The sequence below is a fragment of the Festucalex cinctus genome, chromosome 1 (assembly GCF_051991245.1).
Source record: "Festucalex cinctus isolate MCC-2025b chromosome 1, RoL_Fcin_1.0, whole genome shotgun sequence".
Taxonomy (NCBI): domain Eukaryota; kingdom Metazoa; phylum Chordata; class Actinopteri; order Syngnathiformes; family Syngnathidae; genus Festucalex; species Festucalex cinctus.
The window spans coordinates 33,637,719-33,652,758 of NC_135411.1; the positions used below are offsets into that span (position 1 = coordinate 33,637,719).

The window sequence follows — 15,040 nt, forward strand, 5'->3', positions numbered from 1 at the left end:
TATCAAATTTGTGTGTAAGAAGAAGTTTACCGTTTCAGTTGCCCGGTGTACCTTCCTCCCCCTCCCAAGACAATGACGGCAGTTTCCCACAAAAACTTTCATGAGACAAAATTATGAATTTCTTTTCTGGTAGTTGGTGTACTAAAGTAGTGGTTTGTGGATGTACTTATCGGCCTCCACCAAGATAACACACTCATTTAGATTGATACAGTTGTGCGTCGTCAAAAAATTGAGGCGCTATACTGTCCTCACATATTTGTGTTTGCAGTTTCTACAAGTTGAATTTTGGAAACAGCTCTGGTATTAGGCACCTAAAGTAGTCGGTAAGCGGTTTACTTTGAGGCTTCCACCAAGGCCAACATTCTTCATTTGGATCAGCTGTGAATTGTTCATAGAATTCTACACTTTTATATCTTGGGGATGTATCAATATTTAAACATGGAAAAACCTGAAGTAAGCTCATCTTTGTTTAAAAGGACAATTGTATTAATGGTGACGATAACAAGTCCAGTATAGCCTGGTGCAAAGTTTCCTATAGTGTGAAGGTGTGTAGCCTCCAACCCAGAATGATAATCTCCATTTAAATCAGGAACAAATTGTTATTTTATGCCGTTTGGTGAAGTGGATTTTGTTTGTGAGTCCAACACACTTGCAAATACAAACTTTCAGGAATATGGGGACCTAAACATGGCATTCATGAACCAAATTCTTTTTTTTTTTTTTTTTTTTTTTGGTGACTGTCTTGGAATTTGGACAATGTGTGTTTTGTTTAATATAATGTATTGATCCTAGCATCCTATCCAATCCTAAAGTGATGAGAATGCATTCATTAACAGAATTTCAGCGTCATTTTTCGTGGAATCGAATACCATTGGGCTATGTTAAGAGGCTAGTTTGCACTTGTGGGCTAAAAGTTGGTCATATGCAGGAATACTGTTTGTGGCAATTCTTGTACTAGATATGAAAGAAACTTTTAGTATTTCAAAGGTGGACTAAGAGGCTAGTTACCGGCAATTGGCTCAAAGACAGTTGGTGTCAACTAAAGCCAAGCAAACATGTCAATTTTGAACTAGAATGTTACTACCATTTAGAATAGAATATGGACTAGTTAGCATCAATGAGGTAAAGTTTCAAACAGTTGTTTTAAAAGGACAGGAACTTTAATATGTACGGAAGCTAAAAGGAGTTTGTGAGTGCCTCCTGCAGGTGGTGAGCATCACCTGTACCTCATTAGAATATTTATTCAGTGGACAGATGTTCTTCCACGGGGCCATTAGCTTCAGTTTACAAGCCCCAGTTGCCGGCTGATGGAGACGGATGCGCGTTCAAAGACATCCAGGTTACTCACCTGGGCCGCCGCCCTCCCCCAGGGCCCCGCCGACCCAGGCAGGCCTTGTGGTAACTGTCGGAAGTGCAGGCGGCGTGTCCTGGTATATCATCACTGCCACGGAAGAAGAAGAAGAGGCTCCGAGTGGAGTGTGCGCTTCTGTCCTCACTGTCATGAATAATTGAAAAGCACCGGGTGCAGACGGTGCGATGGAGGTGCGGGTAATGGAGAGCAGGGATGCATGCGGCGTGGCGAGGAGCGTCAGTTTTTATGGCCGGAGCGGCTGGCGTGGAGCGCTTTGGACCCGCGTTAATGTTGCATTGCTGGAAAAACGGAAACCGGCAGCCGTCGGCGAACAAGAAGCGGCCACTTCGAAACGGCGCGGCGGTTTGTTAGCGGACGTCGCTTCACGCTACGTCAAGCGAATGGTGACGGTGGGGCAAAGCCTTCGAGAACTGTGGTTCTCAAAGAGGGGTCCCCCAAACCTCTTGGAGCTTGTGGGTCTGCACAAAAATATGCAATAATTCCTAACATGTTGTGTTTCTTTTGTATTTTTTTTTAGGGAAAAAAACAGGAATAAAGTCCTATTTTTGAGTTGGGTTTTGGTTTTAAATTTGATTTAGTGTTTCAAATTTCAACCAAAAATCTGGGTCTCAAATTAAGGTTTCAAATGAGGGTTAGGGTTTCAATTTAGACAGAATTGAAGTTTAACAATTAGGAATTTCAAACAAGTGTCTCAAATCAGGTGTTCAGATTGGTTGGGGTTTCTTATTCTGATCAAAGCCAGGGTTAGGCATTTAATGAGTATTTCAATCCTAGATGAGGTTTAAAACTCGGATAACTGGTTTCAAATTAATGCTTTAAGGCTTTGTTGTGACTTTAAATTAGGGCTTCAATCCCGGATGTGGATTTGTAATTGGGATGAAAGTTTCAAGGTAGGATGTATGGGCTCGAGATTTAATCAATTGTTAGGGTTTCAAGTTTGGTGTTTAATTGTCAAACGATGCTTGAGTTTTTAAATTAGGGTTTCAAGTCACAGTTTGGGGTTTGAGTTACAATTTTACAAAAAAAAGACAGGATTATGATTTGAATTAAAATAGGGTTTCAATTCCAAGTTAGGGTTTTAAAATGAGGTCTGGGTGTAAAATTCTGTTCAAGTTTTCAAGTTGTTACAATTTCTAGACACGGTTAAAGTTTCAATTTACATTTTCAAACCAGGGTTAGGGTTTCAAGTCAGGGTTTCTATAATGGTTAGGGTTTGGAACTAGGATGATGGTTTCAAATTAAGGTTTAAAAGAAGGGGTGAATTTTCAAATGAGGGTTTCTCGACATTGTTATGTTAGGCTTGCCTGGTGTTGTGTAAGAAAATGGAAACGACGGCCCATTAACGGCGGCTCCCCAACTCCCCTCGGGCTCACTGTGGGCCCTTGTTGCCATGGCAACCATGTCTAAGCAGCGCTTACGAGCCACTCATGTTTTGATTTGATTTTAGGCAACTTGCTATTTTTGCATCTTTTTAATTTTTTTTTTTCATTGATGCCATTTTGCAATGCTGACAAAAATAAAAATAATTCGTAAAATATTAAGGCTTGAAGTTTTCTACACAAAATATTTCCTTTCACATCCTGGCAAATTTTGATGCTTTCTTCGTTTTAATTGTTTGATGTTGAATGTTTACGCAGGTAATCGTTGAACAACCCGCACGGGAAATCTTCTGAATGTTTCAGTGTGGTTTGTAAATAAAAGGCTCAGAATTGCTGTGATTTTGCCAATAAGGCTTTTAAGTTGGGGTTCAAACATTTGGGTTTTAAAACCAATGTTTTGAAAGACACAATTAGAGTTTCAAAGTAGCGTTTCCGTCAAGCATTAGGGTTTTAAGACAGGGAAGGGGGGGTTCAAATTAGTTTTTCATGAGGGTTAGGGTTTCAAGTAATGTTAATGTTCCAAATGAAGATTTCAGACGAGGGTTAGCATTTTCAAGTATGGTTTAAAGCCTGTTTCAGGGTTTTACATAAGGGTCAGGTATTGAAATGTGACTTAAGGATTATAGATTCAAGACAGTTTGAGGTACCAAAGTAGGCTTCCAATCAAGGGTTAGGTATAGTTTTTCCACAAGATGGTTAGGGTGCCAAACTTGATTTTTAATCACGGGTTAGGGTTTCAAATAAAGATCTTGATCATTGATGTGGCTTAAATATATTGTTGTCCCGTCCTTTTTTTTTTTTTTTTTTTTTTTTTTTTCCTGATGTAATGATTATGTTATGTTGGAAACTGTTGTGATGGAAGCTGTGACAATGACATAAAGGAAAAATAAATTAATTATTAAAACAAAAAAGCTTTTGAATCAGGGTTTCAAATTAGAGTTGTAAGCCACGATTAGGGTTTTAAAACAGCATTAAGTTTTCAAATACAGTTTCAAGCCCGATTTCGGGTTTCAAACAAATGTTCGGGATTCAAGTCAGAATTCCGGTTTTCAAATGAGGCTTTCAAGCTAGTGTTTGGGTTTCAAAACATGGCTTCAAGTCAGGGCGAGGTGGACAACATTTCCGCTTGGGAAATCAGGAATGTGTTTATTGTAGAGAGGGTGTGAACGCGTGTGCGCGTGCGTGTGTGCAGTAATAGCCTTATTGCAGTAAAAGCCTTATTGCCACCGCTATCATTAGCGCCTCGGTACACACATGGTCAGCCTGGTGGGGAAAGTCATCGTCAAGTCCCGCCGAAGTCATTATCCAGATGCGACTTGAGGGTCGCCGTTTAACGCCTCCAACCGACACAATAAAGGCCTCGGCGAAGTAATCACGCCCTATCGGATGGCCTCTGCGCCGTAATGATGTGGGATTGGACGACTGCGCTGCTACCGCAACGTGTCCGCGGGGCTCCCAAGCCGTTAACAGCTGACATCTTGCCACTGCCGAGAAAGGCTTCGGGTTTGTGACGCTAAACTCCGGACTGAGATGGGAGACAAAAAATTGTAGCTAACCCTTGATGCTGAGAGAGAGAGAGAGGCAGTTTGATATTAAGAGTTAAAGCAATGATAGTCAGATAAGGATTTCTGGTAAGGGTTAGAGTGTAAAAATGTTTTAAGTCCTGGGCTAGTGTTTCAAACCAGATTTTGTCTCTCAAATTTTAATTCCAGACATGGGTTAAGGGTTACCATTCCAGGGCTTTATATAAGGGGTTCAAACCAAAGTTTGGGTTTTAAACTAGGGTTTGAAGACGGTTTCTAATAATGGCTTCAAGACAGAATGAAAATCTCAATTTTATGTTTCAAACTGGAGTTAGGATTGAAAGTCAGTGTTAAAGTTTTGGGTAAGGGATTGTAATGAGGGATTCAAGATAGGATTAGGATTTCAAATGAGGTTTCTATAGCAAGAGTTAGGGTCTCAAATTAGAGATTCGTACCAGGGTTAAGGCTTCAAAGTTAATGTTTTCAAATCGGAGTTCAGGTTTCAATTTAGGCTTTCAAGTGAATATGATAGCTGTGCTAGTGTTAGCGCCTTATTGCGTGAATCAGGTCATTATTTGACGTGATTGTTTGAAGTCCGTTACGCTTGTTTTGTCTCGTCAGCGTTGTGACGGATTTCTCTCTCGTCAAGTGGAGCACGAACATTTTTTATTTTTTTTGTCCCAGAATTCCTGACGTGTGGTGTCTAAAAATAGCTCACTGAGAGCTAAAAACAAGACAGGGCTTTTTTTGTGTGTGTGCGTGTTGCGATGCAGGAAAACACGCTTTTGGTTTTGTTTGTAATTTAGCCGCGCTGGCCTGAAAACGTCTTCGTCTTCTTCGTCTTCTTCTTGTTGAGCTGACGCAAGACAACAAGCAGCTGGCCTCAGCTCTCACTCATCTCACACACTTCCCGTCCCAGCAGAACATGAGTGAAGCATCCCGACGCGGCGGCAGCAGGCGCACGGCAAAGATCAGATAGACCGAACGGAACCGTGGCGTTTGATACCGTACCCTCAGATCAGATAGACTAAACAGGAGCTGGGTGTTTGATAGCACAGTCTCGGATCAGATAGACTGGTGGTGATTGATAGCAGAGCTTTGACGAAGGGAAGGGCCTTTGTGCTCTGTGGTTCATTGTGTTAGTTCTTGTTTGGATAGTTTATCTTTCCATTGTGAAGCACTACATCTGCATGGAACATTCCTGTATTTCCTGTAAATGGATAACTGATCTTATGTAGCACTTCCTGCACCACATGGTGCTCAAAGAGCTTTGCATTGCAATTCACCCATTCTCGCACACATTCATCCACCAGCGGTCGGCTGCCACCCTGCAAGGCGCTGCCAGTTCTCAGATGACTTCAAAGTGAAGTTACAGCTTCAGTTTAGACTATAGCTTGAGGGCTAAATCACATGGACATGACTTGACAGATTGGACGGTCAATGTGATTCCTCCGTGGACGGACAGCCTAAATGGAATACGGATGGACGGATGGACAGTCGGTCGGTCAATGTGATTCATTCATGGATGGATGGATGGATGGATGGACTGACAGAAAGATGGATACTCCCTGTGATTCTCTCATGGACGAACAGCCTGACTGGCGGATGGACGATTATTAATTTAGTTTTATTCGATGGTCTGCAGGTCCATGTGATTCATCCATGGATAGAGAGATGGACAAACCATGTGAACCATCCATGGATGGACAGCCTGAATGATGGCTGGATGGTTATTTTTTTCCCCTTGCAAGTTTGCAATTTAGTGGCGCTAGAGGGTTTGCGGACTTTCCTAAGGTGGTGTTTGTTGGCTGGCTAACGTTGATGTTAGCTAGCTGTGTGGGCTAGTGAGTTGCTTACTACTGAGCCGAGTTGTAAACAAAACACAAGTAGTAGTCTTGCTACAACACACCAGTGCGTTTGCAAATTAATGGGAGCGGAGCACACTTTGCCTCTTAGAACATTTGGGCTCTCAGTGTATTGCAGTGACTTCAAGTGTATTTCCAAGTGCGCCCAATATTACAACCAAAGTTAGCTTGTGCAGCATTGTCAACAGCACGGTAACAGAAAAAGAAACAATGAACATGTCAGGTATTAGTTGAACCCCCAAGGTGTTACTTGGGAGGTTCTTATGCAGTGGGAAATATTCATTCTCATTACGCCAAAAAATGGGTTGGACTTTAGACACAATCAATGGGACATATTTCTACGCATTTGTTTACAGTTGGTGCTTTATGTATCAAACGTAATGGGGGAAAAAAAGATACTGGTCATTTTATTCTTTTATTATTTCTTGTGTGTGTGATTTTTGTTTGATCTTGGTCTTGACCTCCAAAAGTCTTGTCTTGATACTCTCTAGTCTGGATAATGTCTTGTTCTCGGTTGGTGTGCTCTTGACGACAAACACTAGTCACAACTTTGAAAGATGGCTTGCTCAGCTGCAGCTTGCTAGTAGGCGTACCTCTGTTTTGGCCGAGTTTCATACCAAGCCACATATAGCATGAATGAGCCTTTAGCTCGTCTCAATTAGCTTAGCATCTTCTCCTCCTCCTCAATACCATCCATTGTCGAAATGTGTTGCCACTGTCACAACTGTTGACCAATACTAATTCCACTCCACTTTGTTGTGACGCCTGCAGAATTCTCTTCATTTTGGGTAATTGATTGAAAAATAAAGATGAACGTATGAATCATGTTAGATCTTTCAAAATCCAAAATCACTAAAGAAAAAAAACGCAAAATGTGTTTTGTATAAAAGGCAAAAGCTTTTGGTATTTCTCGACTTATTCTCTAAAATGACAAGCGTGTGACATTCACCGTCCTTTTCACTGGGAATTATTTAACAGCGGACCTCAGTGGTCTTGTGATGAATATTTCTCTTTCTAGTCATCCTTCGAGCGGGCGGACCCTCTGACCGTCCTGTTGCCGGCAAACATGCGGCAGGTTGAGCATGAAACATGCATGAGAGCAAACACCGCGCCCCCAATAACAAATGCTCACACGCGACGTATGTTCATCCTCAGCGGAAAAGACGCCCGCCTCTGATTGACCCTCGGCTGTTGAGAAATGCACCCCCCGCCCACCAACACACTAAGACAATATACAGCAGTGCATAGGGGGATTCTGATACTTCATTACATCACAAAAGACATCAAATCCTCAATATCTGTAAAACCCAACGAAGCAAATAAGTCAAACACTGCATTTTATGTATGTCTCTTGTTTGAATCAAGGCTCCAAAAGTGGGGTTTCAAGTCAGGTCTTCAATTTTCAATGAGGCTTTCAAGCTAGAGTCAGGTTTTCAAATAGGGTTTCAAGTCTGTCAGATAAGGATTCAAATGAGGGTTTTACGCCAGGGTTGTTGAGGGTGAGAGGACTCTGGAGTTCTACTTTGAAGGTGCGACGTCATTCAGTAATCAACAAGACAACATGTGAAAGCTTAGCCGTCATTCTTGCCACGACGTGAAGACGTCAAGACGCACTTGGTTTCTCTCCCACGGGAATGACTTTTCTTCCGCTTTTTTCCTCCCGCCGACGGATGCGCAGTGGCTAAACGTCAGGATGAAAGTTAGTTTGCAAAACAAACTCATTGTTTATTGATGACCATCAAATATTCATGCGCTTGCTCGGGTGCTTCTGATAGTTTTATAGCTGATTAACGACACGTAATTACAGGTTTTATACGGCAAAGAAAAAAGAGAAAAGCCTCCCAACAAGAAAATAAATGTCGCCGCACCGCTGATTGATGCCGAGCGTTTTCTGCCACCGCAGCGCAAAAAAAAAAAAAAAAAAAAAACGCGGCGGGACCTCGTCTTCCTCGTCTGGGTCGCCCGTGAGCTCACACTATTTGACAGCGCGCGCTCTCGCGTGCTTTTTAATTAAAAGAAAACTCAATAGCCTTATCAGGACTCGCCATTTGAGCTGGGAGACGTATCGATCGGCCGCCCGCTCGCCTGCTCGCTCACTTATGCAGATGCCGCGCTTTCATCTGCCAGCAAAGATCTGCTTTCACCAAATCTATGTCATATATTATTCAGCCCGGGCTCACTTCAACATTCAAATGTGAGTCTTTAAGCTTCTTTCCAGTGGAAGGCGACCACGATGGCGAGGTGGCCATGATCGCGCTTTCCCATCTTCCAATGGAAAAAGGAAAACTTACTCTAACACAACATAGCATTAGCATGACTTTATTTAGTGTAATGTGCCATTACATAAACTGTGATAGCACTTAACTGACAAAAATGTGTTTATGTAACACAAAGAAGTGTGACATTATTATGACATCACTTAAGGAAGCATAACACTGAAACTCTTACACATTTCATTGCACCATTACATGAATTATGTTAACACAACGTACTGTTCATTTGCTGATGAACATGTACGTTACAAATGGTGACACAATGATAACACTTAGGTTACAGAAATGTTACATAACTGACTTAACGGTTAGCTGCATACTATGAGATCACTTTTTTGGGCCAGGTCGATGAAAACGCATCATTTATGCTGTGCATTTCTCCGTTTATGTTGAGTTCACATTGAAAAGTGAGTCTTAGCATGTGGCCCTGCTGGAGATTTTCAGAGGAAGATGACGACGAGAAGGTGATGAAGCGTCACAGCGGTCGTCTTAATTGGCCGCACGCTTCCTCTTGATTTTTTTTTTTTTTCTTCATCTGTAAAAAGGTGGTTGCCGGGGGTCTTTTGCAATTTGTGAAAGAAGTCCATTAAGTTCATTAATTTAATAATGGGCACAATAATGAATGTGAGGCATTGCTCAATTAGAGGACGGCATCCAGCATCACAGCGTAATGAGATTAGAATGGAAGCGATGCGGCGCAGGTAGTGAATTAAAGCGTTACCAGAGAAGCTATCAGGAATTAAATTGTAATCCTGCGACACTTGTCACAGCTCAAATTGCTTTGCTCTGCCCCTCCCCCCTCACAAGTGCATTCTGGCATATCACAAGGGAAAAAAAATCCAAACAATATTGAAACATTGCATGTACATTATGCGTATATTAGGTACATTTGTCAGGCACATTTATCAAATGTTTGAAATTCATCAAGATTAAGGCAACTAACATGGCACTTCCTGTTATTCCTCTTATTTTGAAAATGTATTCATGCCACTTCCAGTGCACTACTTAGGGGACTGACGCTAACTTTATTTAACCTTTACCTAGTCAGGCAAAACAAATTAAAAACAAAATTCTTATTTACATCTGTGGCCTGACACCTGAAAAAGGGGTCAAAGGTCATCTTATGACAGCAACAGTAATCGGAGGAGGCTTTCCCATCGTTCTTTGTTGCCGTTGACTGTGTTATTACTAACTTTTGCTACCTTGTTATTATTGCTACTATTGCATTAAATTATTGTGACTAGGTGACACTCTAAAGAGAGGCATTCAGCATTAATCATATAGCCAGCCTCAAACCTTCCTAATACAACGTAGAGTCGCAATATTTTCAGTTCTGTCTGAATGACCAACTATGTAAATTAGGAAAAAAAAAAAAAAAAAGTCTTTCATGACATTTGTGTAGTCTTGATTTGGGAAAAGTACCCAAAAGTATCGAAATGTATCGAACTACATGCTGGTACTGGAACCGATACCAAAATGTTGGTATTGTGACAACACTAATTTGAACGGTGTAAATCGGAAGAATTATGAGGGAGTTATTGCATGGCAAAAAAGTGAGAAGGTTCAGAAACAACACATACAACAACAACAACAATAATAACAATAATAATAATAATAATAATAATAAATATTACATAACTTACAGTAATGTACTGTACTTACAATGTTAATGTTATAATAATAACATTATTAAAAATATAATAATAATATAATGTTAATGTTATAATGTTAATGTTTGAAATGTGATTTATACAGGACTCTTTCATTAATTTAAGGACGCATCTGTTGAGGAAGGACACATCTGTACTTGCTCCTGGGACAGTATGGGATGGGTAACGATAATAATCAATGACTATTCTAAATAATGTATATGACTGATGTGTTGTAATGGGTCGATGGGGACGGGTCTCGAATAAGCCTCGGCTTCTACCCGTCAGCCCTTCTTTCGGATGTCAATGTTGCAAATGATGTGATGTGATTGATGTAAGCTCTAATGTGTCAGAAAGGGAAAAAAATGAATAAGCCAAACCAAAATTAGAATATTGTGATAAAGTCCATTATTTTCTGTAATGAAATTAAATGAGCAAAATCAACAAATCAACTGAAATTGCAAGCCTTTTATTAATATTGCTGATTATGGCTTACAGCTTAAGAAAACTCAAATATACTATCTCAAATTATTAGAATATTTCCTCAGACCAAGTTAAAAAGAAAATGCCATAATCAGCAATATTAAAACAATAAAAGGCTTGCAATATTTCAGTTGATTTGTCATGAATCCAAAATGTATGGCATTTTTGCTTAAGTAATTGCATTACAGAAAATAATGGACTTTATCACAATATTCTAATTTTCGGAGACAGTCCTGTAGTATGTGATTTATATAGTAATGGAACATTTTTTTTTTTTTTTTTTTCCTAACACAATGTCGATGGTTACTGGTGAGATTTCAATGTCAATGTCCTGTTTCCCATCAAGCAGTTTCATTTTCCTAATGGCGCCGTTCCTCTTTTAAATGCTTAAAATACAGCCGGATGTTATTAAAATGGAGAATAGACGGCTTCATCGTTTAACTTTTCATTGAGCGGAGGACGCGGCGACAAACTCCCGCCATCAGCACTTTGCGCGGCCTCCAGTGTTATTAGCGGCGGGCTTAATGTTGTATGGCGAATGCAGGATGCGCCGCGCGCAACACGGTGGAAATGAAAAGCCTGTGCAGACGATAAAAAGAGACGCCGGGAAGCACGTCTTAACCTGGGAAGCAAGACGCACGTCGTTATTCCTCGGCAAAAATGGAAATGTCGTGTTTTTTAGATGTTTGTTTACCCGCAAAGTGTTGTCGTGAATGGGGAATGAGCAGCTGCACAAAGCAAACGTGCAAACGGCGCAGATGTCACACCAGGACGGCGATGGGACTCCGGGAGACAACGGAGATGGAGGCCGGGCAATGTATAGGCACGTCTATACGCACAACACGTGCTTAATTAATATTTACGCCACCTTCAGCGTGTCCGGCTGAGGAAGGAAAAGGGGATTGTGTTCTCATGGATCCTTTAATCCGCTGAATTAGCGCTTTAATAACTGGAAGCCATTTGGAGATTAAGGAGATCAAGCTTGTGTACAGGAAGACTTAAATGCTGTTTTCTTCTTTACAATACGCATTATGGTGCTGTCGTCTATAGGCGATGACTCACACTAGAATATCAATAACAGTATCAAAGCATTTCAACATGCATTTGGCAACACTGAGCATTAGTCATCGACATTCTTTCTTGAATTTGTTTTTGTTGCGTAATGTTACACTCATTACATTTATCAAGCACAGCTTCAATCATGTATTATGTTATTACTCATATTGATCATAATAATAAAAAAAAAAACAAACAACAGATTTTAGGGATGGCTCCTTAGCACTTTTTCATATCCGACACACTGTTAAAAATAACTTTTTGCCCTTGTAAATATTACCTGGGTTTCATAATTATATTTACTTTTTTCCCAGTTATTCACAGTTAATTAAAAACATAAGGCAAACTTCATTGTGCTACAATGTGCTTTCTGTGTAATGCGATTACGGCAAATGTTGAAATATTTTTTAAATTAAATTAATACTTAAGATTTACTCAGTTAATGTGTTCAATTTTAGAAGTGCTCAAAACAAGTAAACTACTCGGAAGAGAGACATTTCTATAATTTGACATGTTGAAATGCTTAACGTACATTATAATGCACGTTGTACACTAAGTACACTATGCATGTACACTAACGTAATATATTAGTGTGCTTTTAATTCATTTAATCATTGAATTATTTTCCTGTTTAATGCCATTCAGGAAACATAGAACTGTGACTTGTGTGTATTATTCAGTTCCCCGCTTATATAGTGTCTTGCTTAACATTAAAGGGATCGTTCGGCTTTTTTAACATGAATCTCAATTTGATCCTCACCTCCCGTGTGTGCGATCAACACTGACTTACCCCTGACAGCGTTCGGGGACACCAGTTCTGGTCCGGCGTTGGACGAGAGGAAAATAGTCCAGCAAGCTGGCTGGGGTCTCGGGAATAAAGCGTTTTTCTTCTAAAAACTTTTTGTTCTCAAAAGCGTGATACATTTCCACCACAATACTCTTTTCTGAATAAAGTCAGACGCCATTACCGCCAGCCACTACTTTTCTGTTCGTATCACTGCGTGGCGCCCTGTAGAGCGCTAACCGACGCACTGCAGCCAGCTAGCTGATACTTCCGCCGAAAAGGCAAACAACTTCAGGCGGAAAGACCAGCTGGCAGCAGTGCGTCAATTCGCTGTCTACAGGGCGCCACGCAGTGATACGAACGAACAGAAAAGTAGTGGCTGGCGGTAATGGCGTCTGACTTTATTCAGAAAAGAGTATTGTGGTGGAAATGTATCACGCTTTTGAAAACAAATAGTTTTTAGAAGAAAAACGCTTTATTTCCGAGACCCCAGCCAGCTTGCTGGACTATTTTCCTCTCGTCCAACGCCGAACCAGAACGCGTGTCACAGAACGCTGTCAGAAAGAAGTCAGTGCTGATCGCACACACGGGAGGTGAGGATCAAATTGAGATTCATGTTAAAAAATCCGAACGATCCCTTTAAGTAAACATTGAGGGGCATATTCACTAAGAATGCGCTGCGGCCGGTAATAGCGAGAAATATTGCACCACAACTGCACCCGCAGTCTGCGCCCAGTTACCCACCTATTCACTAAGGATATTACTCTAATCATATACCAGCGCAAACACGCCCACAAAACTGACAGCTTGGAGCAAATGTGCACCTGATTTACCACACATGGCAATGGATTTGCGCCAAGAACATGGTTGTTATAGTAACAGTTGCGAGAAAGATGATATTATCAGAAAGCGAGGTTGGATCGAGAGTAAGCGTTTAGAGCGCCATTAAACTGTACAGAGCAGACAGGACGAAAACGACGTCATTCATTCACAAAGTACTAATTATTGGTGCGGTCGTTTAAAAAATATATATTTTCAGAGGTTGGCGTGGGCGTACAGTGTCACGACTAGTGATGGCAAAATGAAGCCCCGTAAAGCAATGAAGCCCTGCAGTGAAATGCTTCACACACACGTAGGGGCTTCAAGATGATTCATTTCCTCGACTACGCCATCATGTGGACAGAAAAATGTATAACATGCTTGGTGCATGCAATAAAATGGTGGGGTGTAAATCATGCTCTAAATACAAAAGAATATATATTTGAAGAGTGTTTTAACATGAATTGTTCTGTGTTACTTTGTCTATGTTTGTGCTTATGCAACAAGTGAAAATGTGAAAAAATGAGGTAAAATAAAGTGCTTATTCATTTTTATTTAAAAACAATATTTTTTCCAAAGTTTTTGGACTCAGGCGGTTTCTTTTTGTGCATAGAATTTCACCTGCTTTTGAAAAAACTCTTTCACATGGTACTGATGAAGCAGGGGTGCATAGATATGAGACAGCAAGTTTGTATAAACTTGGAAGCGCATATTTCTGTGATTCCCAGTACTGAAGGGGATTTTCAACTCTGGGGATATTTTCTTCTCTTTCTTGCTGGTTCCTTGAACTCCATCGCAAAAAAAGAAGCTCGTCGTCGACGGTCAAATTGAATGCAAAATGCAAAGAAGTACCGCAGTAAGGGACCCGAAAACACAAAAAGTGAAGGGGAATCCATAGCGTTTCTTTGCCGCTTTTATTTCGAACTACACTCAAACCTAGCGAATCATTTCCTGAATCAGTCACGTGGTACACCCGCTTCAAACGTCATCACGTACGTCATCGACACACGCATTGAATCGCCGTTCATGAACCACTCATCTACATTACTCGGCACACGCTTCAGGGATTCGACCCGAGAAGCACATCACTAGTCACGACGTGAAGAGGTAGGACCCAGACGCAGGATAAGGTAGGCCACAGAGGCAACAGGTTTTATTGCCGGGCAGCAGCAGTCTCCTCTCACACTGAGAGGAGAAAGGGGGAACCAAAAAGGTGGAGAACAAAAAACGCTCCACTGGGCAGGAAAAAACAGGCAAAAGGTATAGGGGACAACAAAAGGCGCTCCGCTAGGGAGGAAAAAGGCTCAAGGCAAAAAGGGGTAACTCAAGGCGCTCCGCTGGGGAGGACAAGGCACAAAAACAAGACAAGGCACAAAAACAAGGCAAGACAATAAGGTACCGGGAACAAGGACTCGAGGACTGTGGGACGCTTCCATGCACTGACTGTGTGTGACACTTCGGCCACGGAGGGGAGAATGCAGGTGGCTTTTATTGTCTTGGTTGATTGGTGGCAGGTGGACATGATCATGGGCGGGGACCGGTAATTAGTGAACTGCAGGAAGGGCAAGTGACCTGGGGTGCGAAGGGAATCAGAAATTCAAAATAAAACAGGAAACATGACTATGACAATAAAGGCCTGTCACGCAGGTGGCGGCGTGACAGTACCCCCCCCTCAATGGCCGGCTCCTGACGGCCATCCGACCCAAAGAGTCCAAAAACAAGGGCGGGCGGAAGGGGGCACGGAGGTGGGAACACGGCCCACCCATCCGTACAGACAAAAAGCAGTTCAGGAGGGCGTCCTCGACGCCCGACAAGAGAGTCCCAGCGGGGCCAGTCA

At 41.5% G+C, this 15,040-nt stretch overlaps 1 protein-coding gene across 8 annotated transcripts in view; it reads left to right on the forward strand.

Moving 5' to 3' along the window:
• Nucleotides 1–15,040, forward strand: part of LOC144025068 (RNA binding protein fox-1 homolog 3-like) — a 461,720-nt gene that overhangs the window by 289,623 nt on the left and 157,057 nt on the right. The gene's annotated exons all lie outside the window — the stretch shown is intronic.